The sequence below is a fragment of the Marmota marmota genome, unplaced genomic scaffold (assembly GCF_001458135.2).
Source record: "Marmota marmota marmota unplaced genomic scaffold, marMar, whole genome shotgun sequence".
NCBI lineage: Eukaryota > Metazoa > Chordata > Mammalia > Rodentia > Sciuridae > Marmota > Marmota marmota.
The window spans coordinates 3,104,061-3,132,047 of record NW_026000196.1 but is presented as its reverse complement, the minus strand read 5'-3'; the positions used below and the strand labels follow the sequence as shown (position 1 = coordinate 3,132,047).

Below are 27,987 nucleotides of genomic sequence, written 5' to 3'. Positions count from 1 at the left end.
GGGCCGCCGAGAGCTGGGCGGCCGCGATCGGGCGGCGCCCGCCCCGCCCGGCTCCTTACGTAACCTCGTGGCCCCGAGGCCGAGGGCCACCAAGAGGCGGGGTCGCGGTACCGCGTGCAATGTCCCCGGCACCGCCGCGCAGTCTCTGCTTTCCTCTCCGCCAGCTCCCTTCTCGTAGCCGACCCCACGTTGGTGTGTCCCCACCCCGTACCCACCTCGGGGCTTGGCGCAGCGCCGAGTGCATCCTGCCTGAAGTCCCTCCCGCAGCTGGTGGGGACTTTGAGGTTACCTTTAGTTTGTAGATGGGAGAACCAGAACCAAGGCCCAAGGAGAGGAAGGAATTTGCCCAAGGTCACAAATTAAGATTAGTGTTCAGGCTCCAGAATCTGAAAAGGGCACATCCATGCCTCTCCTTAAAGTCCACTTAATCTGCCAAGCTAGGTGGTTTTAGGGTGCCTGTCACATTGAATTCTGGAAGGCAACACAGCAGGGAGGATACTACACCCTGAAGCAGGTGGTTTAGGCTCTTCCCTAGGTAAAGATGAGATGGGGTCTTCCACATGGAGGGTCACTGATTTTAAAGAGGCTTCATCAAGCTTGGTTTTACTCTTAGAGCAAAGCAACTTGGAATGGCAAAAGAATAAGGTAAGGAGCAAGAGTCTCTTAATCCCCTCTCCATATTTCAGGTCCTAATTCCCTACCAAAGGCTGGCACTGGGACTAGCCTAACCTTCATACCCCTTCTGGGCCCTCCACAGGATCATCTTCTGCTGAGAACACACTGCTCACATGAACCTGGCATCTGAGCACGGTAAAAATGTCAGAGGACAAGCAAATGGAACAGGACCAGCAGCCCATCCCTGCCCTCATCTCTCTTGGGACCTCAACTGTCACCTCCTAACCTCCCCTGTCTTCTCACAACAGCACCAATCCTCTCCTAATCTGTGCCAGTAATTTCTCAGATACAAATGTGATCATGTCACTCTTCTATTTAATATCCTTTAGTGGCTTTCCACCCATTGTCCTTGGGATAAAGACCAAGATACTGAACATGCCTACAAAGGTCTGCCCAGTGGGCTTCCACTGGCCTCCCCAGACTTTTCTCCTCCCATTCTCCCTTTGCTTTTTGCACTCCAGCCAACTGGCCATTCTTTCAGCCTTTGCACATGCTATTCTCTCAGTCTGGGAAGATTTTTCTCCTCTCTTATCTCTGTCATCCCAACTCCTTTGCCTAGTTAATTCCTACTCATCCTTCAGATCTCAGTTAAACTCTTCCTTCCTCTAGAAGTTTTACTTAATGTCCTGGATGAGACTGTGAGCTTCTTTACTTTTTTTTTCTTCATCCCCTTTATTGGAGCATTATCTATTTGTGGAATTATTGATTTAATATCTTCCAGACATATTTGCAAACTCTTATGAAGCCATGTCTTTTTTCTTTTTCTTTTCTTTTTTAGTTGCAGATGGATACAATACCTTTATTTCATTTATTTATTTTTATGTGGTGATGAGGATCAAATGAAGCACCTTACACATGCTAGGCAAGCACTCTACCACTGAGCTACAACTGTAGCTCCATGTCTTTTTTTCTTGTCAATGTATCCCCATACCTAGGACTGTCCCTGATAATCCTCCATAAATATTTGTTAAATGAATAAGCGATATATACAGGCTATATATACACGAATTTGGCCAGGGTTTATAAGCACAGGTGAATCTGTTAAGAGCTGAGGTTAATTAATAAGCACTTGGTCCTAGAGGAAGCTTATCTGTCATGAGCTGAATTCCACAAACTAGGACTGAGGAGAAAGTGTCCCTGGCATAGTCAAGGAGAGAGAAGTCAGCAGAAGGGGAATAAAGAGCAGGAGCCCAGCTCAGGTGGGATAAGAGTACCAGAAGATGAATCTTGATGTGGAGGGGCCAAGCAGTGCTTCAAGCCCTGGGAGTTTCCCTTCAAGAATGGGAGTTTCCCTTCAAGAATGGGAGTTTCCTTTTGCTCTACTGGTGAAGAGGGCCCAGTTGCATTGCCTTGGCAAGAGGCAATAAGGCTAAACAGGTGGGGTGGTGAATCACTCCGGCTGCTTCACACAGTCAGTGGGAAACAGAATGATCATAAAGGTGTGAGCCCATGTGAGGTTAAATGCTCTGTGATTAAAGTGGCTGTCACTCTGGGATAAAGCCTCTCACCTTGGAGTGGGGAAACAGGGTAGATCAGATAACATTTGGAAATGGATGCTTCTCCTTTCCTCCAGCTTCTGGCAGCTGCCTCTGTGGGGAGTGGCCTCCATTCCTCTCCTGGCAACTTCAGGTCAGGTCAAGTAGTGCCACTCCAGAGCTTTCCCAGGTGGCTTCAGCACTCAGTTTCATCCTCTAGAGTAGTCCTTACTATTATTATTTCATCATCTTGGAACCTTCCCAAGAGAGGACTACTTAATTTCCCTATTAAGATCCCTTCATGAAAACCAATACAGCTGCCCCTTTTTTTGTGGAAAAATCTACAATCTCCATAGTCTCCCTCATCCCAGTTGTCAACAGGAGATGATCCATGAGATATATTCTTTGAAGAAGACTGATGGATTGACAGAAGCTAAGGGATGGCCAAGGAGATTCTTTGTAGGCCAAGGGACTCCAGTGTTCTTTTAGGCTAAGCAAGAGAAGCAAGTGATAGGGGACAAGGCTGAAGGTGTGATAAAGAGGGGATGGTCCTGAAAAAAAGCAGGAGAGGATTAGGTCCAGGCCTGGATAGAAAAGTTAGCTTTGCAGAAGGAAAGAGCTGCTGTCAAAGGGGAAGAGAGACTGGAAATGCCTGCCTGGGTGGGCTACTTTTTCTAAAAGAAGCAAAGTCATCTACGTGAACATGCATGAGAGAGAGAAGATAGGGCAGAAGCCAAATCTGAAACAAGTGAGTGTTAGAAAAATACAAACTGATGTTTGACTAGAGACATACTTGGGAATGAGTAGGACAGCAATGCCCTAGAAGTCTGGGAGACCAGACCTTGTCCAGCACAAGCTCAGGATCTCAGAATGCTTGCCATTCTCTGAGGACAGCAGAGGTCTGAATTCTGCATTCGAACAGGGACAGATCAGATAACCTCAGATTGCTCACCAGAGCCTATGTCCAAGCCAGGAAAATCAGAAAATAGAGCAACCCACATGTGCCCTTCTTCTTCCATTTTTTTTTTCCTGGTGCTGGGGGTCAAATCCAGGGCCTTGTGTATGCAAGACAAGCACTCTACCAACTGAGCTATATCCCCAGCCCTCCTTCTTCTTTTTTGTTGCCCGCTAATTCTCCAAAGCATCCCAGGTAGGAAAGCACTATGCACCCTCTATGTCTACAGGGTAACATTCTACATCTCCAGTTTCTTGCCTCTCAAAAGTTAGCTCCTAGAGAAATGGCTCAGATCCTAGATCTGAGGCATGGAGCATCTTGTAATTCCAAAAGTAAGGAAAAAAAAAACTACAGAAAGGGACATGTCAAAGGGACATGGGAACCAACTGAACCAACTGAAAGAGCTCCCAGTGGTCAAATCTGGAACAATTTGAGCACAAATAAATAAATAATAATACTATATAAGATTATAACCCCAAATATAAAATAAGTATACATGAGGGCTGAGATTATAGCTCAGTGGTAGAATGATTGCCTCGCATGTGTGAGGCACTGGGTTCAATACTCAAAACCATATAAAAATAAATAAATTAAATAAAGTATTGTGTTCATCTACAACTAAAAAATATATTTAAAAAAAAGTATACATGAGTTCTTAATGCTACAAATTATCAAATAAGTAAATAAGTGGAGAAGGGATCAATCTTTCTTACTGAAGAATTCCAAGTAATATTTGAAGAACAGAGTTTAAACTACCACCACCACCATCACTCATCCTGTCTTCATTTGAGAATAAGCTGCTCTTAGTGAATTGACTCCAAAGAATAGATTATGAAAAAGGGGAAATACATCATTACAGTAGAAAAACCTGGCAGACACTACCCTGACCAAGTGATCAAGGTCAGCATCCCTAGTCATGTCATTTTACACCATATATCTCCCCCAACAGGATGTGTAGTATTTTTTTCTCCAAACCCACAACCTCAGTATAATCATGAGAAATACACAGGCACACCCAAATTGAGAGACATTCTATGAAATACCTGACCAATACTCCTCAAAACTGTCAAGGTCATCAAAACAAGAAAAGATTGAGGAACTGCCAGAGGGGACCAAGGAACAGAGGAGACCAAGGAACATGACAACTAAATGCAATGTAGCATCTTGGATTAGGTCCTGGAACAGAAAGAAAAACTGATGAATCCAGATAAAGTCTGAAGCTTAGTTAATAGTAATGTAATGGTGTTGAGTCCCTAGGACGAGAAAGTTTAATGGTAATGTGAAAGGTTATAGGGGAAGCTGGGTGAGGGGAATATGGTAACTGTCTATACTATCTTTGCAACTTTTCGCTAAATCTAAAATTAGCCCAAAACAAAATATTTATTAAGAAAGATAATGGGTTGGGGTTGTGGCTCAGTGGTAAAGCACTTGCTTAGCCCATGTGAGTGAGGCACTGGGTTCAATTCTTAGCACCACATAAAAAATAATAATAAACAAATAAAGTTATAAAAAATGTTTTAAATAAAAATAAATAAAGAAGCCAGGCACAGTGACACGCGCCTGAAATCCCAGCAACTCAGAAGGCTCAGGCAGGAAGATCACAAGTTCAAAGCCAGCCTCAGCAATTTATTGAGGCCCTAAGCAACTTAGTGAGATCCTGTCTCAAAAAAAATAAATAAATAAAAAGGAAAATAAAATAGCCTTAGGAACATCCTGTATTCTGAATCTTTCATATATGTAGTCATCAGCAATGTCAGAAAGGAGAGCATGTAAAACATGGAACACGTAATTTATTAGGTGAAACCTGAGACTATAAGTGTTTGCACAGGTCCAAAGGGAGCATTGAAATCAATATTTTCAATTTTTTAAAAATGCAACCCAGTAAGAAATATATTTTATGGGCTGGGGCTGGGGCTTAGCAGTAGAGATCACCTAGCATGTGCGAGGCCCTGGGTTTGATCCTCAGCACCACATAAAAATAAATAAACAAATTAAAGATTAAAAAAAAAGAATGTGAACAGGATTTTAAAAAAAAGAAATATATTTTATACTACAACTCAGTACATACTTAACTCTCTATCTATAGTTTTATCTACATGAAAGGGAAACAGAAGTTATACCAAATAATTCTTATCCTCTCACCTACAGTGCATTCAGACATTTTCCATTTTTAAAAGCAGTGCTGCTCACAACCTAATAAATTGATTTTAAAACCTATAATCTATATATTTTTTCTTTCAACAAAAAAGTTAGGCTTACCACAGACATGTGTAGTATTATCTATTAGTAGTGAGCTTAGGTTTTTGGTATTATTGATGCAAGGATTTGATTTTTTTCTTCTAACAATAAAATTTCAATTCTCTCAATTGCATATGAAAGAAATGTCTTATTATAGCCAATGGATAATTTTTTTAATATTTATTTTTTAGTTTTCAGTGGACACATCTTTATTTTATTTTTATGTGGTGCTGAGGATCGAACCCAGCGCCCCGCGCATGCCAGGTGAGCACGCTACTGCTTGAGCCACATCCCCAGCCCTAGCCAATGGATAATTTTTAGTATTATATAATTATTAGTTTATATTTGTGAAGATAGAAAATGCTTATTATTTCAACAAATACTGACATTTACTATGTAACCAGTACTTGACATCATACTGAATACAAGGAATAAAGTGCTCAGCAAAATAAACAAATAAATAAATAGATAAATAAATGGAAAGAACTACAGTCCTATTTTCATGGAATTATAAGGTTGCATGAAATATATTACTCAAATAACCACACAATTACACAATTATAAATTATGATCTGTGTGAATAAAGGGACTTAATTTAGACTGAGAAGCATGGTCAAGAATGGCCCCTTGGAGGAAATGTTTAAGAGGTCTGAAAACAAAGGCATTAGGCAAACATGGCATGGAGAAGAGGTCCCAGGCAGAGAAAACTACAAAGGCTCTGGGTAGTTTTGAAGTACTGGAAGAAGGCCAGTGTGGTTAGTATGGAGAGAGCTGAGCAAAGCATGAGATGAGGCAAGAAGATATGCAGGGCCCTTAAGCTGGATTAAAGATCTGGAATTTATCAAAATAAAATGACAACCCACTGATGAGTTGGGGAATGCCATGATCTGGTTTACATTTTTAAAGATCACTCTGGTTCTTGGGAGGAGAAGGGATAAGAAGAGGAAACGAGTAATCACATGGAGACCAGTTAAGAGGCCCTGCAGTAAGTCAGAAAAAAAAAAAAAATAAGAGTAAAGGCTATCTGTTCTCCAATATATGCTTTTGGCACCTTTTCTAACGTGAGAAAACTATATTTATGTGGGTTTGTCTCTGTGTCCTCTATTCTATACCAGTGGTCTACAAGTGTATTTTGGTGTCAGTACCATGCCATTTTTGTTACTATTGCTCTGTAGCATAGTTTAAGGTCTAGTGTAGTGATGCCACCTGTTTCACACTTCTTGCTAAGGACTGCTTTGGCTATTCTGGGTCTCTTATTTTTCCAGATGAATTTCATGATTGCTTTTTCTATTTCTATGAGGAATGTCACTGGGATTTTCATTGGGATTGCATTAACTCTGTACAGTGCTTTTGGGAGTATGGTCATTTTGACAATATTAATTCTGCCTATCCAAGAACAAGGGAGATCTTTCCATCTTCTAAGGTCTTCTTTAATTTCTTTCTTTAGTGTTCTGTAGTTTTCATTGTAGAGGTCTTTCACCTCTTTCATTAAGTTGATTCCCAAGTTTTTTTTTTTTTTTATTTGTTTGTTTGTTTTGGTTTGGTTTTTGAGGCTATTGGAAACAGGGTGGTTTTCCTAGTTTCTCTTTCAGAGGATTCGTCACTGATGTATAGAAATGCCTTTGATCTATGTGTGTTGATTTTATATCCTGAATTCATTTATTAGTTCTAGAAGTTTTCTGGTGAAGTTTTTTGAATCCTCTAGTTACAGAATCATGTCGCCAACATGGTTTGAGTTCTTCTTTTCCTACCCATGACCCTTTAATTTCTTTCATCTGTCTAATTGCTCTTTAATTTCTTTCATCTCTCTAATTGCTAGAGTTTCAAGAACTATGTTAAATAAAAATGGTGAAAGAGCGCATCCCTGCCTTGTTCCAGTTCTTAAAGGGAATGCTTTCATTTTCTCTCTGCCAAAAACATATACTGGAAAATAGATAGTCTCTTCAACAAATGCTGCTGGGAAAACTGGAATCCATATGCAGCAAAATGAAATTAAACTCCTATCTCTCACCATGCACAAAAATCAACTCAAAGTGGATCAAGGACCTAGGAATTAAACCAGAAACCCTGCGTCTAACAGAAGAAAAAGTAGACTCAAATCTCCATCATGTCTGATTAGGCCCCGACTTCCTTAAGAAATAAAATCAAGAATCAATAAATGGAATGGACTCAAACTAAAAAGCTTCTTCTCAGAAAAAGAAACAATCAATGAAGTGACTAGAGAGCCTAAAGAATGGGAGCAAATTTTTACCACATGCACATCCGAAAAAGCACTAATCTCCAGGAAATATAAAGAACTCAAAAATCTTAACACCAAAATAACAAATACCCAATCAATAAATGGGCCAGGGAACCAAACAGACACTTCTCAGAAGGTGATATACAATCAGGCAACAAATATATGAAAAAATGTTCAAAATCTCTAGCAATCAGAGAAATGAAAATCAAAACTACTCTAAGATTTCATCTCCAGTCAGAATGGCAGCAATTAAGAATATAAACAACAATAAGTGTTGTAGAGGATGTGGGGAAAAAGACACACTCATACATTGCTGTTGGGACTGCAAATTGGTGCAGCCAATCTGGAAAGCAGTATGAAGATTCCTTGGAAAACTAGGAATAAAACTACCATTTGATCCAGCTATCCCACTAATTTATACCCAAAGGACTTAAAAACAGCAAACTATAGTGACACAGCCACATCAATGTTTATAGCAGCACAATTCATAATAGAAAAATTGTGGAAACAACCTAGATGCCCTTCAGTAGATGAATGGATAAAGACACTGTGGTATACATACACAATGGAATATTACTCAGCTTTCAAAGAGAATAAAATCATGGCATTTGCAGGTAAATGGATGGAGTTGGAGAATATTAGGCGAAGTGAAGTAAGCCAATCCAAAAAAACCAAACACTGAATGTTTTCTCTGATATGAGGATGTTGATCCATAATAGGGATGGGGTGGGGGAGCATGGGAGGAATGGAGGAACTTTAGATAGGGCAAAGGGGATGGAGGGGAAGGTTGGGGACATGGGGTTAGGAAAGACGGTGGAATGATATGGACATCATTACCATATGTACATGTATGAATACATGAATGGTGTGACTCTACTTTGTGTAAAACCAGAGACATGAAAAATTGTGCTCTATATGTGTAATATGAATTGAAATGCATTCTGCTGTCATATCTAACAAATCAGAATAAATTAAAAAAAACAATAGGGTCAAAAAGCCAAAAAATAAAAAATAAAGATAGAGATGGATTACAGAATAGGGATATATTTGGGGGGTAGAATCAACAGAACTTGGTGATTGATTGGATGCATATTAGAATATAAATTTCATAAAATAATCTTATATATAACTGTTCTATGAGTATAATTATATAAAAACTTAATGCATATGTACAAGGCCTGAAAGTATAGAAAATGAAGTTTTATTTATCAGGATGACAGGAGGAATATAGGGTAAAAGGTGAGCTTTGGAATCTAACAGACCTAAACTAAATCCTGGTTCTGTCATTGACTATCTATGTTCCTTGGACAAATTTTTAATCTCTCTGAGCTACAATTCTCTCATCTACAAAGTAGGGAAACTTTGTTGGACCTTTAGGTAGAGTGATAAACTAATACCTGTAAAGTGTTTAGCTCGGTACCTGATACAGTACATTCTCAATACTCTGCAGTTGTTATTATTATTATTGGATATATGGAACTAGGGTGAAATTTTCATTATTTTATTGTGACTGGATTAATATGATCATAATGGTATTTATATAATCAAAATTTTTAATTAAGTAGAGGGCTGGGGTGTAGCTCAATGTTAGAGCACTTTTCTAGCATGTGCATGGCCCTGGGTTCAAACCCTGGCACAGTAAATAAATAAATAATTGAGCAGGACCGGTTTGAAGATTTTTTAAAATATATTTTCAGTTATAGGTGAACAAAGTACCTTCATTTTATTCGTTTGTTTAAATGTGGTGTTGAGAATCAAACCCAGTGCCTCACACATGCTAGGCAAGTGTTCTACCACTGAGACACAACCATAGCCCCAAGTTTGAGGATTTTTAAATCTTCCCCACTATGTAAACAACTCATGCACTTTCTGGCACATAAAATTTTGCTAACCTGTATCCAGAGGCTTCCATGTCTTGAGGATCTCTCTGAAGGACACATTAGGGTCAGAGAAGAATATGTGCTGTCTCTTTAAGATGACACCAGATCAACATGGGGCCACCAGCCTCAAACCCTAGTTTTCAATCTTGCTAGAATCTGCCCTTAGAAAGACAAGCTATAAATGGTTTTCATTGGTTCCTACAGTCCTCTACCTTTCCCATCCAGAGATTTTCTCTGTCTATCTCTCCCAAGGATTTTGCTAGCATTCATCTATTTATTCAATTTTAACTGAGCACCTATTCCCAGTCAGTCTTCTGGCAACTTAATAAGCAAAATATAAGGTAACTCATCAGATACTAATTCTGCCTGGGGGATGCTACAGAAAGGGGACAAATGACTTGGGTCTCATTAAAAGAACCATTTCCAGTGGGAGAGCCTGGGAAGCTACAACTACTGGGGGAGGCATTAGTCATCAGACAATCTGACAACATTGAAGAGAGGTTAGAAGTCACTGATTGCTCTTAAAGCACAAGAAATAAAATCAAGAGTCAATAAATGGACTAAATAAAATACAAAATAGGGCTGGGGATGTGGTTCAGTGGTCGAATTCAATTCCTGGTACCTCCCCATGCAAAAACAACGACAACAACAACAAAAAAAAAACCTCTACACTGAGATTCCATCTCACTCCAGTCAGAGTGCAATCATCAAGAATACAAGCTATGGGCTGGTGTAGTGGCTCAGCGGTAGAGCGCTCGCCTAGCACGTTCGAGGCCCTGAGTTCGATCCTCAGCACCACATAAAAACAAATAAACAAAATAAAGGTATTGTGTACAACTAAAAAATAAAAATAAATAAAAAAATTAAAAAAAGAATACAAGCTACAGGGGCTGTGATTTTGGCTCACTGGTAGAGTGCTTGCCTAGCATGTGTGAGGCACTGCATATAAATAAATGAATAAAAATAGAGATCCATCAACATCTAAAAAAAAGTACAAGCAACAATAAATGCTGGCAAGGATGTGGGGGAAAAGGTACACTCATACATTGCTGGTGGGACTGCAAATTGGTGCAACCACCATGGAAAGCAGTATGGAGATTCCTCAGAAAACTGGGAATGGAACCACCATTTGACCCAGTCATCCACTCCTAAGTTTATACCCAAAGGACTTAAAATCAGCATACTACAGTGATGCATCCACATCAGTGTTTATAGCAACCCCATTCACAATAGCTAAATACCAATGCTAGGGCTCTATCTCCAGAGAGAATAACTGGTGTTGGTGGTACTCCATCAACAGCAATCCTTTAAACTCCCCAGGTGATTCCAAAGTGCAGCAAAGGAAGGACTGCTCTAAGTAAGCCTCCTAGTGTCTATAGGTGCAAACCCTAGGAGTTTGGGAACTGGTGGGAACAAAAAAGAACACAACCTAGCTCATTGGCTAAGAGTTAGGGTGTTGGAGAAGAACTAGGAAATTGAAGGAATTTGTGAAGCCAAGAAAGTGAAGAACCTCTTGCGAACACAGGGAAGAAAGAATTAATTTAAAGCCTGTTAACGCTCTCTGAGAGAGAATGGAGACCTATGGACATTTTTCCTCTTACTGACAGAAGAAAAGACATTGTTTGTATATCTGGAATAGCTGGGATGGATCAAGTTTAGACAGGTGAGGCTAGACTCCAAAGTCACACGTAAGGTAGATGCTACAAGACCAAGGATGAAGTAAGAAAATAATGGAGTCATACGTAGCACTGAGGTTTCCAATTAGAGATTCTAGGCAACATCTCTCAAGGATACGGATATGCAATCTAGGAGAGAAAGAAGCAGTAGCAATCAGAGAGGTGAAAATTTGGATATGCTGAGTTGCAGGAATCTGAGGAACAAACAAGATGAGATTTCCAGTAGGCAGTTAAATATTGTAAACATCCTGCTTAGAGGGGAGAGTAGGAAACCTTCTGTGAGATAGTATCTGAACCCCAAAAGAGCATGTTGAATGAACACAGGTAGGGGTGAGAAAGACACAGATGGAATCACCAGAGGAGGAAAGAGAACCCATGAGGACAAAAGAGTGGCCATTAGTATCCTGGTAGTCATCTTATTCTAGATGTGGATCTAGATATGGATTTTTCAGCTTGCTTTAGCTATATCAAATATCAACTTTTTAATGAAATGATTTTTCACCAGTAAATTAAGAGCATACAGAAACAAACAAAAAACAAATATTATAAAACAGAAACAAGTGGGCTTTCCATTCATTTCAATGTAGCAAATATTTACTGAACGCCTACTATGTGCCATATCAGCCACAGATGGCTTGTCTGGCATGGTTAGCTTATCATGCACACAGCTCCACTCCTACTCTTCCCAGCCCCATCTGGGAGACCTTAGTGGTTCTAGTTCCTAGAATCTTTGCCTCTAATAATGTTCAACTGATCCATCTAAGTGAAGTCCCCTAGCTCATCTGGAGTCCTTGTGGTGGGTAACATCTTTCCTGGAACCTACCTATTTCACAACAGCTACCCAGTGGGCTTTTGGCTCTAGCTGCCACCCAAAGCCCTTGCCTGTGCCAGCCTCCCCAGGAAGCCTTGACTTCTCCTCCAAGGCCCAGCTCTTCCCTAGCTCCTATGCAGGGCAGAGAAGTATGATCTGGCAGGTAGCCCAGAAATGAGTACACCAAGGAGTTGGCCATTTTTAATCATCTCTCCAACAGCTACAGCTCAGGGGCTTCAGGAATTTCCTTTCTGTAATGACAGAGTGGCAAGACCAGAATAGTTGGCAGAAAATCACTTTGAATCAAGACAATACCTCTCTATTCTCACAAAATAAAAGGCTTGTTGATCACAGTCACCACCCACCCACCGAGACTTTTCCTTTTACCACTTTATCTGTGGCTCCTTGTCCCCTCATCCATGCAGGAAACATTTTTTCCACCCTACTTGGTCAGTACTGTGAGGGCTGCATCTTTAATAGACCCTTTCTTTTATAAATATTCTTTCTATTACATATTATCTATCATTCTCATGCACATGTCATCTCTTCAATTTGCATAATTCTCCAATAAACCAATTTCTTACCTCCTTCAAAACCATCATAAAAGCTGCTTGATCTATTTTACTCAAATATACCTTAAATTGGCTATGGCGCATGTAATCCCAGCTACTTGGGAGGCTGAGGCAGGAGGATCACAGGCTGAAGGTCAGCTAGAAAATTTTGTGAGACTCTATCTCAAAATAAAATAAATTTTAAAAAGGGATGAAGATGTAGCTCAGTGGTAGAGTGCTTGTCTAGAATGTGCAAGGTCATATATACACATATATGATATAATATATAAAGTAATTTAAAAGGTGTAAAATATAATTTAAAGATATATAATATAGATATATCTATATATTGTAAGTTATATTTTATGAATTTATTATATTACATATATCACCAAAATTCATGTGCTTCATACATTTACTGATTTATCACTCTGAAAATGTCCTTCTTGGGAATAGTGTATTGTGAACAAGTTCTTTTTTTTTTTTTCCCCCTCTGGTACCAGGGATTGAACCCAGGGGTCCTCAGCCACTGAGCCACATCCCTCAGCCCTTAAATTTTTTTATTTTGAGACAAGGTCTCACTGAATTGCTTAGGGCCTCACAAGTTGCTGAGCCTGGCTCTGAACTTGCAATCTTTCTGATCAGCCTCCTGAATCACTGTAATTACAGAAGTGTACCACTGCACCCAGCAAGTTATTGCTTTTTAAAATTGAAATTTATAATTTGAATCATTTTTAAGTACAAAGTGTCATTAAGTATATTCACATTATTATGCAAACCATACCACTATCCATCTCCAAACTTCTTCATTATCCCAAACCCAAACAGATTTTTTAAAATGCTCAGGAAGTAGGGACACACAGACACACACACACACACACACCATATATATGAATGATAGACTTTTATTTTATTTATTTATTATTTATTTACTTATATGTGGTGCTGAGGATTGAACCCAGTGCCTCACACATGCGAGGCAAGTCTCTATCACTGAGCTACTACCCCAGCCTCACACTTTGCTTTTTATTTCTAGGTCTGCACACAGTATATGCTTGTTTTAGTCCATTTTCTGTTGCTATAGCAAAATACACTTATTTTATAAAGTAAAGAGGTTTGTATAGCTAATAGTACTGTAGGTCCAAGACAATGGCATTAGTGTCTTGGAGCAGCACTCCATGACTGCACCCCAAGATAGTGGAGAAGTGAAAGGGGAATCAGCCACAAGCAGAAGAGACTAAGAATATAGGTATTATTAAGGAATGGCTCTCTTTCTCTTTCTTTTTTTGCATACACCATGTTATGGGCATGTGGCCTCAATTCCTAACAACCTAACTCACTCTGCAAGACCAGCCTTAATCCCTTCTGCAGAGGAAGCCCCCATGACCTAATTATCTTCCCCTAGGCTCCATCTCTTAAAGGTTTAGCAGCCTCTCAACACTGCCTCACTGGGGACCAAGCTTCCAGCAAGTGAACTTTCTGGGGACATAGTCAAACCATATCCAAACAATAGCAGTGCATCATAAATAGTCTTGGCTAATTAGAGCAGCAAAATGTTTAATATAAAAGGCACCAAAATGGCATAGGAATCAATTCATCAAACTACCTCTTATAAAATTACTTATTAAAATAGCATAAAGGCTGAGCTATAGTAAAGAGAGAAAACATTTATAAACTTATTCTAGCTGGGGCCAGAAGGGCTAGGATTTCCAAACTCCTCAAAAGACAAAGATGAATTCCTTGTCTTCTCTTCTGCAATGTGACAAGTGGCCTCCTAAGTCAATCTACAAAATTAATTGATGGGTGAAGAAATGAACTTAGCCCATTACTACTGAGTAAGATCCCTTGAACAACTGAAGCAGTGTTTTCCCTGACTTGTCTCATTGTATGAATCACTCAAGACAACAATTAAACATACTGATTCAGTACTTCTGGAATAGGATATAAGAATCTGCATGTTTAATAAGTGCCTGGAGTGATTCTTATGAAAGGTAAATTTGGGAAAGAATGAATTGAAGTGTTCCATTAGCTAGGAGGGGCTGATGAGCTCCCTGGGGTTGTCAAGATAAAGTCTCCAGGCCTGGCTTAGTACAAACTTAGACCAGGAGCATAGATCATTGTGCTGCTTTTACAAACTCTGGCAGACACATTGGGCCCCAGGACTCATGGACCTTCTGCCTTTTTTTTTTTTTAGTTGTAGTGGACACAACACCTTTATTTCACTTGTTTATTTTTATGTGGTGCTGAGGATCAAACCCAGGGTCTCGCACGTGCAAGGCGAGCACTCTACCGCTGAGCCACAACCCCAGCCCAACCTTCTGCTTTTGTATGCCTGTCCCTTCCTTCTCCAATGTCCTCCATAGAGGGCCCTTATACTACAGCCTCTTACTTCTGCTGCCAAAGCCCTTGGATGATCCCACATTCTGGCAGCCCTATCCCCCGGCCAATTCCCTATAGTGGGGGAATGACAAAGAAATATAGTCCTAATTTAGAGCAAAAGAGTCATGTATTTATTGGCCAGGTATTATTAAGGAATGGCTACAGATAGCTGGTGACATCATATCCTACCTTTGGATCCAGCTGGATCATTACATGGAAATAAGTTGGGGAGCTTATATCAACCAAACTTGAGGTCAGTGTTTACAGAGGGAGACACTAGACCCCAACTATAAACTGTCAGAGCTGAAATCTTACCTTGGGGCCCTTCTGATATAAGTCAGCTGAATGAAGCCTGGGAGGTTCATTGACTTTCAGATTGCTCCAGCAAGCTGTATGCCTGCATGGAGCTCAACTCAAACACAATCACCTCCTCCCCACAACAAACTCAGAGTACAGAGGGTCAGAATGGGTTATGGCAATATAGGCTGATGAATTACATTTGGCTTGAGATTCATAAGTTTCTTCCTTTGGAACCAGTAACATTTTGTTTTAATAAAAACACAATTTCTGAAACAGCCTGTTTTTCCTCACTCCAGAAACTCTACCGCTGAGCCATAACCCCATCCCAAATTTTTATTTTTATTACTAAAACACTCACAGAGTTTGAAATTCAAAAGGCATACAAAAAAGTATGGCATAAAACATCTCTGTCCTACTCCACTTCTCCAGATTCACAGCACCTAAAAATTAAAATAATAAAATTAAAGGGTCTAAGAAATCTTAGGAGGTTGGCTAGAGTATATTAACAAAGGTGACAGCAAATTGCTGCTTCTCTTCTACCTTTTCCTCAAAAAGACATAATTGATCATGTCACTTGTTTCTCCTTTTACTTTTTTCCAGATTAGAAAAGAAAGAAATTCTCAGTGAGGAAATTCATAAAGTGCATAGAGAAGCAAAAAATTATCTATAGTTGTTTGCAAGCATTTTAAGTAGCTGCTTAAAACTATTGCATGGATACAAAGTAACTTACCAAATGTTCTCCCCATTCACTTCCCATTTTAGAGATCTGGGAACTAAAGCCATGATAAATGTTTGCTTAAAGGAGATAAAGAAACTTTAAAGAGCATGCAGTGAATGAGACAGGTAAGACACAGCCAGATATGTTTATTTGAAAATATTTGAAAATTATCTATATTAAATTGAAACCACAGTAATGAGTAAGTTTAGAGGGGATGCAGGGATAGAAAGAGAAGAATAGCAGTTGACAGTTAAGACTTCAGGGATTCCAACAGTTACTGAATAATGAAAAGAAAAAGCCCTGCAAATTAAATAGAGGGATATTCACTAAATAGAATAGAGTCGTATCCTCAACACTTACCAAAGATGCCTGACAAACACAAGCAATAAATATGTGTAGAACTGAACATGGGAGCAGAATAAAAAGGGACTAAGATGCCTGATGGGGGTAGGACAGGATTGTCATATGAAATATATGGATGCTTAACCACTATGTCTGAGGGGCAAGGTCATTGAAGTTCTAGGGATAGACACAATTTGACATGGAGAACATGTAGAAGGAAAAGAGGACAACAGTAGAGTCCTGGGCATCCTGACCTCAGAAAGAGTAGTGTCATGGCAATCACAAGGCTTCCCAATCTCAGACTTGAAATTCTTCCTGCCTGAAGCAAGGGGAGGACAGAGCTGGCAGGAGGGCCTGGAGGAATACTGTAGTACCTAATCTGCAGATAATATGAGAGGCTGGAGAAAAGGGAAGGTCTATGTTTGGTGGCCAAAGAAGAGATCCCTTATCACCAGGGCTTTGACAAATGGACAGGACACTTCCTTCTCAAACGATATAATTTTCACTGAAAATGGACCTAATACTGTGCCTCCTGCTACCTTCAAAGCTAAATTGGACTCTACTGACTCATACTTCTTTTTTTATCTTCAGTTCCAATTCTTGTTTCTTATACAACTCTGTAAATGACAGCACTGTTGTTCTTTCTACTGGAGACTCTATTTCAGGGACAGGCATCGGACAGTCTATAGTTGAGTGTGCTATTATTACCTGTGACATAGTGGAAACTTTATAGTATTTATTTAAAATGTAAAAGAAATGAGAACACACAGAAATGGACTGTAGTGACATCTTGCTAGGTAAATTCTCTGAGATAATTTTTTTACAGAATGCAGTCAGCTGTATAAGAAAAGAAATTCAAACAAATGACCTCTTCACCAATCTTGCCAGGCAGCTCAGAAACTGCCTTTAACCAAGCTAATCTGTGGGTAAAAAAAAAAATCTCTAGCTCAATGGCCCAAGGTGAACCAGTTTTATCCCTCACAAAATTCAATTTCATTTGGCAAATACCAACTGTGTTCCAGAGCTTGTGCTAGGGACACAGAGGTAGAGAGTCCAGGCCCTCCCCTCTTCCCACCACTAGTGGTAACTGAATATACAAACAGGAGGAACAGCGCCCCCTGAGGACCATAGATTGGAAGCCGACCATGCAAAGGGAAGGTGTATCTCTCATTTAAATTAATAAGCTGGCATCTGGTTTACTGAAAATCAGTTCTCGATAATGTAAAACTCTGGCTTTCTGGACATTTTAAGCTGTGGTCTGGGATTGGATCATGTCACAGGTTCAGGTAGTTAAAATCATTTGAGGGAAGTATAGAAGCATCCTATGTGCTCCTTCCTGCAGTCTTAACCTTCCAAAGGACACTGGGACATTTTGAACTAGTGACTCCTATCCTTTCTCAAGAATTCTGAAGTGGGAGGGTCATAAATAGACAGAATAGAACTGTTGGGGAAGCACAGCCACTAAGGGTATAACTATTTTTTAATGTTGACACCATTTTCAAAAAAGTAATTATAGCTCTGAAGGTCCCCAGCCTGATTGGTTAACTAGCCTCACTCTGACATTGATATTTGGATGCAACAACTTTTACTGTGAGAAGGTATTTAGAAATTCAAGTAGATTTTAGAGTATTCCTGGAAGCAAGAAACTATAGCTCTTGCTATTAATCTCTGACTCTGCTAAAATCCCTTCAGTTTTGGACCAGTGCCTTAAAACCCTTTCTCATGAAAGAAACAGAAAATTGATATGGGGGTAAGGGAGTAAACTGAAATTTCTGCCATTATTGATATTATGATTGTCATTTTTCCAAGGGATACATCGGGAGGCAGACTACTCAAAGTTAGATTTGTGGACACTAAGACTTTAATTATTAATTCCTGCCCTTGAGGTTTTCTAGGCCAAATCCTCTCTTCTGTGCCCTGTGGCCAGTTATCCTAGGGTTTCACTCAATAGTCCTTCAAGCTCAGATATAAGAGTTTGATCCAGAATCCCTTTCCTTTCTGATCCTTACCCTCCTTTTGTCTCCCACCACTATCTTCTCATCCTCTCTCTATGGCATAATTTATATACTATAAAACTCACCCACTGTAAGTATATAATTCATGATTTTTAGTAAACTTATGGGGTTGTATAACCATCATCACTATCCAGTTTTAGAATATTTCCATTACTCCAAGAGGATCCTTCATGCTCATTTGTAGTCAATCCCTTTCCTACCATAACCCTAGGCAATCATGGATCTGCTTTCTATCAATTTTTTATTTTGAGACAGGCTCTCACTAAGTTGCTTAGGGTCTCACTAAATTGCTGAGGCTGGCCTTGAACTTGCAATCCACCTGACTCACCCTCTCAAGTCGCTGGAATTACAGGTGTGTACAAGCATACCCAACAGAGCTATTAAAAAAAAATGGCACTAACTATCCAGGAACTCCTGCACCATTACCTGAGGGTGGGATAGTCCTCTAGCTAACAATATGAATTTCATTCTTCAATTTGTACAATATATTACAATTTTAAGTCTCTGTGCCTGTATGAGGCCATGGCCAGGCCTGACCATGGAAAGCTCCCATGTAGATATAAATGGAAAATTCTTAGGCCCAGCATTCATGGGGCAGGGAAATGGAGATTACCTCAAGAGCTGGCACAGCGTAAAGTTCAAGGCCTAAGATTTAGATTTTAGCCTTGGGTAAGGTGGGCTCCTGAATGATAAGTTTACATGGAAGTACAAGTTATTTCCATGACCAAAGCAGTGAATTAACAGCTGTATATGCTTTGGACCTCAAGGGCATCTCACTCTGTGTGAGCTGTCAAGACACATCAAACTTTGGGTACACCTCATTAGGTATAAAAAAAGGCAGGCAACAGGGAGCCTCCTGCCTCTTTGTCTCATTTATGTCTCTTGAAAGTAATCAGGAACTGAGTCCAAGTCAAGTAGTGTCTAATGTGAAAGCAAATGGATCTTACTTCAATCAATGCCATAGAATATCTGCATTCTAATCTCTTACCACAGAGAAATCTGTACTAACTTGATATACAGCTCCTATTTCTCTGAACTACAACTCAAATATATTGTTCTGTAAGTACCTTAATATCCCTTCTTATGGGTGGTGCACAGGCTTTGGAAAGGGAGTTATAATCAAATTCCATTTCTCCTGCTTTGCTTGTATGACTTTGGGCAAGCTGCTTATCATCTCTAATCCTATTTAGGTGGGTTGTTGGGAGGATAAAAGGAGATAATACAAAAATGTTCCCAGTGCCAAGAATGTAGGAAATGCTCAACAACAGTGGGAGTAGTGTTCAGATTGTGACATGGCTCTTTTCACGGGACTATGCATCAGAACCTCTCCTCATTCAAATCAGTCAAGTTGGGGAGTGTTTTATTTTGCTTTGGTAACAATGAGGAACTAACATTTGTTAATGATTATAATCTAAGCTATAGTATAGGGTTATTATCTCATTTCAGAAATCAAAAAAATTGAGCCTCAGTGAAATCAGAAAAGTTGCTCAGATTGTCTGCATCTTGGATACACAGTTTTGCCAATCCTTCTGGAGGATTCACCTTCCTTCTCACTTTCTTAAATGTTTACCTTTATATTTGCCAGCTATTTGAATTGGTGCTTTAACTGTTCTGACCATCTGCTCAGAAAGAACTTTTCAGTTTTGTCACACTTTTTGGCACCTCAAATAATACAGTTTTGGGGGTTGGGTTAGAAATCTGCAATTCTAAGCCCTTGCTTCATTTGCTCACAAACATTTCTTCATGGTTTCACGTGTGTTGACACCAGTGCTAGGGGCTTGAGATGTAGAGACATCCATCATACATGGTTCCTGGACTTCTGGCACTTATATTCTAGAAGGGAAGATGGATATCAAAACATTCAATGAAGTAATGTATGTACCTAGCTGATAAATAGGTTTCCAGGGAATAAATGTATTATGCACAGGAGGTAAAATGAGTCTTTATATATAATTGGGTTATTAATGAGGGGAGAGGAATAAAGTTGGAAAAGATTTTATAGATAGATAGATAGATAGATAGAGATATATATAATCTTTACATATAATATCTTGTCAATATGAAACTGGAAAGGAAGGGCTAGATCAATGAACATTAACTGAGTACCAACTATATATTAGGTTGCCAAATTCTATGCTAATTGCTAAAGATGTGAAAGATATAACTTTTCCCTCAAGGGAGTTTATAGTTAAGGTGGATATAAGCAAATGACAATTCATTGTGATAAAGCATGATTATATATGTGAACAACAGAACAATCATTTTCTACCTGGAGGTGGGGGCGAGTAGGAGTATATTATGGAAGACCACTTGAAGATGACATAATAGGCTAAGGTCTACCAGGTAGACTGGTGTGGAAAGGGCACTGCACAGTAAAGGAACAGCATGTACACAACACACCCCTAAGCCTTCTAAGACCTCCACATAGTTTGATATGGATGTACATTAAGTTCATATAAGGAGAGAGGCAGGAAGTAATACTGAACAGCCAGATCAGTGCTAAATCGTTTTGTTTGCTTATTTCATTTTGGTAGTGGTAGGGACCAAACCGAGGGCCTTGAGCAAGCTAGGCAAGCATTATACCACTGAACTAACACCCCAGGCCTACAACAAATCCTGATGGGCTGCATAGTCTACACTAAGGAGATTAAACTGTATCCTGGAAGAAATTAAAAATTACTGAAAAGATGAATCTCGATATAGTTTGTTTTTTAGAAAGAATCCTCTGAACTGACTGGTAGTTTTACACATTAAATGGTTATATTATCATTAATTCTTTGTATGTTTCATCATAATAAAGTGAGAATACTCTACTAGTGGGATGAAGAAGGGTCTGGAGGGGTACAAGGCTGAATACAGGGACCAGTTATAGGCTATAACTATCTTCTTTGTGAGAAGTGATGAGGATCAGAACTAAGAGAGTGACACAAAGGAAAAAAAAGTAGACAGAAGAGATGATAAGGAGCTGAGCACACAGGCCTTGAGGAGGGACTGGATATGTTTGGTAAGACAGAAAGAATTCCAGAATGTCTGCCAGGATTCTGGCATGGGTAACTAAGAGGAAGTATTCTTTGAAAATGGAAATAGAGGCAGATAAACAGATTCAAGAAGAAAGAAGAATACACATTTAGATATATACTGAAGATGGCTGTTGAACATCCAGACAGAAATTCCTAGCAAACAGGAGTACTTATGAGTCTAGAACTCAAATGTGATAGAAGGGTGGAGATATCCATTGTTGAGTCATCAGCACAGAGACAGAAGCTGAAGCCATAAAGGGACAAACTGCACAGGCAATATGAGGAAAATACAACCAGGGTTATGGAAATACCAATATTTACAGGGCAAGCGAGAAGTGAGGTGTCAGCCAATGACATAGCAATAGAGAAGTATATTCTGTATATGTGTTTGTAGTTAATTTTCTTTATATTTTGTTTATTTTTAAATGTTTATATTTTAGTTTTAGGTGAACACATTATTTTATTTTTATGTGGTGCTGAGGATCGAACCCAGTGCCTCATGCATGCTAGGCAAGCATTCCACCACTGAGCCACAACGCAGCCCTGTATATTATGTTTTGACATCTTAAAAAACTTTTCTGATTTGGGCTAGCCAATTCTTAGAGATTTGAAAAAAGGATAAGTCAGGAGTATCTAAAGCCATATCTCCTCCATCTGGCCCCTCTGCCCCTGGGAACAATATTCTTCTGACTCAATCATCCCAGGTACTAGGCAACCAGGGACCATGCCTGCAGTTTAGAGCACTCTGAAAGGATCCAATCTAGCCAGTCCAATCTTAAACTAATTATCAGTTCCTGCCTTGCCTTTCCCTAAGAAACTCTAAGAAACACTCTGGCTTAATGCTTTCCCCTTGCTCTTGCTGCTGTCTTCTGCCTTCTGACCACCCTGGCATCTTTCCCTGTGGTCCTATGTGGGTTCTGTGCCTCTTGTCACTAGCATCTGTATCATAAACTTTGATTTCCTCAGCCATTTCTATACCTCATCTCTTGGCTATACCTGGCTGACCACCACATGAAAGAGTAAGATTACATCATAACACAAAAATAATAAACAGTGACCCCAGACAGATGAGAATCATGAGAAACTAAAATCATGAGAAGAGGGTTTAAAGGAGGAAGGGAAATACAGTGTCAAATGCTGCACAGATATGAAATAAACTGAGTCTTGAACTTGGCCCTAGGTAAATTTTTCCCTAATGAACTTTGCCAGACTGGTTTCAGTGGACAGAAACCTGACGGCAGTGAGCAGAAAAGGTAGAGAAGTGTAAACTAAAGGCATGGTGTATTCTTTGTAAAAAGACTCCCTCCATTGGGGAAAGGAGATAAAGGAGTGCACAGGATTGAAGGCAAGGTATCAGTTTTGTTTGAAACTAAAGAAACTTGAACTATGAGAAAATGAGAAAACTAAGGCCCAGGGAAGTAGTGACTTGCCTGATAATCCACAGGGAGTCAAGATTTTGACTCAATTTGTAGGTGCTCCTTCTATTCCCTGTACATATTTATACTGAAGATGCTTGTATGTTTTTACATCTGTTTTAAGATGGGGCTTCCTATATCTTCTTTCTAAAAGATTGATAGTCAGTGCTGGCTTCACACAAAGGAGGAACAAGCTACCTGTTACCAGTAAGCTTACCAAGACCTTTGGATGGAGACCCAGAGACTTGCCTTTTAAAATGGGGAGATGGCAAAAGTTCACTCTCTGATGAGGATTCTGGTTTACTTGTGTACTTTTGAATGCTTAGAAAATGCTTCTACCAAACTATGGTTTTATCACTTCACTGAAAAAGATTCTGGAAAATTACCAATAGGACAGAATATGGTGGTATGGGGGAAAGATGGTTCAGTAAGCTCTAGACAAGATTCTTGGGCTGTTTGCACAGACAGATATTATGCATCATGAGATGAGTTCACTTCCATTTAGAAAACAGTTTGTACCACTAAATAAAAAAACATCAGGAAAAATAAAAGGCAATATCTTCATATTATAATCACAGATTTAAGAATTGGAAAATTCCCTGGTCCATCCCATTAAGCCCACTTCACAGCTTTTTCTCCTCTGACATTTCTAATTTTTTTTATTATTTATTTTTAATATTTATTTTTTAGTTGTAGTTGGACACAATACCTTTATTTTATTTATTTATTTTTTTTTATGTGGTGCTGAGGACTGAACCCAGGGCCCTGCACATGCTAGGTGAGCACTCCACGGCTGAACCATAATCCCAGCCCCTCTCCTCTGACATTTTTTAATCTTTGCTTTCTTTGTGATTTTTTTCAATGATTATCATCGACTTCTGTAGTAAAAATAATCCTCAGGTAACAAACAAAACTTGCATGTTCCCTTCTTGCCCTCTCCTGTAAAAGTCCCCTACACAAAGAACTCTTTATGTGGGAGGATGACACTGAGGTGAACTGAAGTAGAATTTTGGAACTTCTGATCAAAACAACTCATGTAATTAAAGGCGCAGGAGCATGAGTGTGATTCTAAACCAATGCCTCAAAATTTGAAATGTTTTCTTAAAAAGTAAGGATTGAACCCCAGGCCTTGTACATGCTAGGCAAGTGCTCCGCCATTGAGCCTATTGATCCCTAGCCCAATAATTCTAATTATTATTAGCATTCACACATAATCTTTCTTTACTTTAGCCTAAAGCACTTTGAATATATTGCAGTAATTCTCACAATAACTTTATGAGGGAGAGGTAGCAAAGATAATTATTCCCATTTTGTTGAAGATATAAACCAGGCAGGGAAAGACAATATTTTTCCAGATCAGAAAAAGTGAGACTATAATTTTGTGAGGAGATGAGGCCTGGGGATTGAACTCAGGGGAGCTTTACCACTGAGCTACATCCCTAGGCCCCTCCTCCATTTTTATTTTTAGGCAATGTCTCACTAAATTAATGAGGCTCTCACTAAATTGCTGAGGCTGGCCTTAAACTAGCAATCACACTGTCTTAGCCTCCCGAATTGTTGGGATTACAGGCATGTGCCATCATTCCCAGCTGGAAGTCTGTAATTTTAATTTTTTTGTTTAGTAATCTATTCATCTGAGTTTCATCTAAATGCCTGGACCTGTGGAGGATGGTCAGTACATTTGTACAAGGGGAGGGGAAGCGAGAATGCAGTTTCCTATGTGATGTCAAGCACTTCAGGGTTGTAGGTGCTGCTGTTGCCCAACACCTGCTGAGTGAGCAACCCAAAGGAGAAGGGTGAGAGGTTCAGCATGTTCAGCAGTGTGGCTTCACTGGCTCCCATTTAGTATATCAAATAATGCCCCTGGAGATTTTAGTGGTGATGCCTAAAGCCTAGAAGGATGAGGTCTTCTTGTGCCAATAGAACAATGTTCTGGGATGGCACAATGACTTCACATACAGCAATGGCACCAGCACCAGTGGCAGCTGGTACCTTACTGGACAGCAGCATGTCCCTGTTCTCAGTGATCTTGACCCAAATCCAAATTTCTGTTCATTGGTGAACAGAAATCCCACATTCCCATGAATGTGAGGCAACAGTTTCTCCAGAACTGGGTTGTTTCCCAGATGACCTGGGATGGCCTCACACATCATAGTGTTCTTGCCTATCAGCACCACAGCCTTCCCTCAGAGGGACATATGGAACTGCTGCATCTTCTTGGAGCCTACATTAAAGAGTTTGGGATAATCATCCAAATGTTTGGGAGGCTAAGGCAAGACGATCACAAGTTCAAGGGTGGCTTTAGCAACTTAGCAAGACCCTGTCTCAAAATAAAAATAAAAGAACAGGAGCTATAGTTTAGTGCTATAGCACCCCTGATTCAATCCCCAGTACCAAAAAAAAAAATTTGGGGGGGATGATATTAAGTAATAGAACTTCTAAGTCACCCTGCTTTCCCTGGGCATCTCTGTGATTTGTTAGGGATTTTCCTGCAGGGTTTAAAGATGATGTCACTCTCATGAGGATGCCTGGTGAAAGAAAGGTGCTATGCACCTTTGAATACCCTTTTTGTTTGGAAAATTTGACACCTTATGAATTCTGCCTCTCCAAGGAAGACCAGAAGATCACTCAGCCTTCCATTTAGCTAGGAACTGTATTATGACTTGGGTTCTGCCTATGAGATGCAGCCTTTCAGAGATTTTTTTTTTTTTTTTTTAAGGTGAGCAATGTGACGAAAGTTTGTGAAATTCAGGTTTTGGCAGGGAGGCTATAGGGGCAGAGTTCCTGCCCCACAGAACTCCACATCAACTGTGCAGTGCGAGAGTCTAGACTGTGAGCAGCAACAATAGAGGCTCTATTGATGTAGTCTCAGGTGTGAATTTGTGTTTGGATATTCCTGACCACATAGGCTCTAAGCCAGTCATTTCCCCAAGATTCTGAGCTATCCCATATTCTTTAATAAATCACTTCCTATTTTCACCACCTAGATTGGATTCTTATGTTTGCAACTGAGAACCCTAAGGAGACATAAATATTATATTGGAGGCACAGAGAGAGAGAGTATTTGACTATATCAGGAGGAAATCAGAAACTTCGTGTGTTAAGGGGGAGCTTTGCATCTGAGCAGAATGTCAACATAGATGGGAGAAGGGGCTTTGTAAGTTGAAAGTATAACAAAAGCAAGGGACATTAAGATACATATCAGTAGGTATATGGAATAACAAGTTGTCTAATGTGGCTTAAGATGTTTGGGGATAGAGCTGGGCACCATGGCAAGTACCTGAATTCCCAGCACCTTGGGAGGCTGAGGCAGGAGGACTGCAACTTTGAGGGCATCTTTAGCAACTACTGAAGTCCTAAGCAACTTAGCAAGACCCTGTCTCAAAATAAAAAATAAAAAAATTAAAGGTCTGGGGATATGACTCAGTGATTAAGCACTCCTGATTTCAATCCCTGGTATCAAAAAAAAAAAAAAGAAAGAAAGAAAGAAAGAAACGAAAAAAAAAAGATTTGGAATTGGAAAAGAAAGAGTGTTGCATTGAGAATACAAGGCTTTTCAAAGTAACAGACTTGATCCAAATCCTGCTGTGCTTTTTTACCAACTATGCCTTTGGATAAATTATATAACTTCTTGACTTTCAGTGTTATCATCTATAAAATGTTTAGTGAGCCAGGTATAACAGGCACTCACCTGTAATCTCAGCAACTTGGGAGTTGGAGGTCAGTTTCAGCAACTTAGTGAGGCCCTAAGGAACTCAGCAAGACCTTGTCTAAAAATGAAAAATATAGAGAGGTGGGGATGTCCCTGGGTTCAACCCTCAGTACCCCCCCAAAAAGGTTATTTATGTCTATTTTTTTGCCTTGTTGCATCCTTAAAAGCAAAATGGGTCCCCAGCAGCTCTACTAGAGCCACCTGCACATATTTATCCAGGGTTCTCTTGTTGCACTTTTCAAATCAGTGTGGTCTGGTCCAGAAATAAGGACTCAATAGGTGCCATCAGTGTTTCCATCAGTATATACAAAGGATAGGCTTATTAAGTTGGACTACTGATCTTCCTTGAGTGGATTATCCAAGACTTCTGCCTAATAAAAATACAAAAAGTTAAAAATTTAAGAATATTTTTTTAAGAGTAGTTATTTTCCAGGTGCAGTGGCATATACCTGTAATCCCAGTGGCTCAAGAGTCTGAGACAGGAGGATCTCGAGTTCAAAGCCAGCCTCAGCAACTTAGTGAGGCCCTAAGCAATTCAGTGAGACCCTGTCACTAAATAAAACACAAAAAGGGGAAGAGGATGTGGTTAAGAAGTGCCCCTGGGTTGAATCCCTAGTACCAAATATATATATAATTTATATATATTATTAATATATATATATATATTAGTTATTGATAGACCTTTCTTATTTTTTTATTTATTTATATGCGGTGCTGAGAATCAAACCCAGTGCCTCACACATGTCAGGCAAGTATGCTACGCTAAGCCACAGCCACAGCCCCGGGAAGGCTCTTTTTGATGCTAGAATTCTCCAACACCTTGTGCTGGTTTGTTCTGCCTCCAGATCACTGGGTCAAGCAAAGATGTAAATTATGTTAATTGTGCCCTGCTCATGGGAATGTAAAATGGCACAGCTACTGCACAAAGCACTATAGAAGTTCATCCAAAAAATTAATAACAGATTTTTCACTTGATACAGCAATTCCATTTGTAGGCATATACCCAACAAACTGAAAACAGGGATTCAGAACATTGCACATCTATATTTATAGAATTAATAATAGCCAAAAGGTAGAAGCCACTTAAGTGTCTTATCAATGGATGAAAGGGTATAAGAATATATAATATAACACGGTATAAGAATACAGTGTACCATCCCTAAAAACTAGCAAGCAAATTCTGATATAATGCTACAATGTGAATGAACCTTGAGAATTAAGTGAAAAAAGCCAATCACAAAAAGAAAAATAATATGTGATTCCACTTACTTGAAGTACCTAGAGTAACCAAATTCAGAAAGTAGAATGGGGATTGCTAAGGACTAGGTGTGGGAAATGGGAAGTTATTGCTTAATGGATACAAAGTTTCAATTTGGAAAGATAAAGATATAACTTCTATAGCATGCTCTTTTTAGGTCTTTAGGGAATAGACCAAGAAGGGGAATAGCTGGGTCAAATGGTGGTTCCATTCCCAGCTTTCCAAGAAATCTCCATACTGCTTTCCAAATTGGCTGCACCAATTTGCAGTCCCATCAGCAATGTACAAGTGTACACTTTTCCCCACATCCTCGCCAGCACTTGTTGTT

The 27,987-nt window shown here is 39.5% G+C and overlaps 1 protein-coding gene and 1 pseudogene across 1 annotated transcript in view; both read right to left on the bottom strand.

Moving 5' to 3' along the window:
* Homer2 (homer scaffold protein 2) overlaps positions 1-27,987 on the bottom strand; it is a 134,216-nt gene that overhangs the window by 95,941 nt on the left and 10,288 nt on the right. The window lies entirely within an intron of this gene.
* LOC107148333 lies at positions 19,870-25,154 on the bottom strand (annotated as a pseudogene).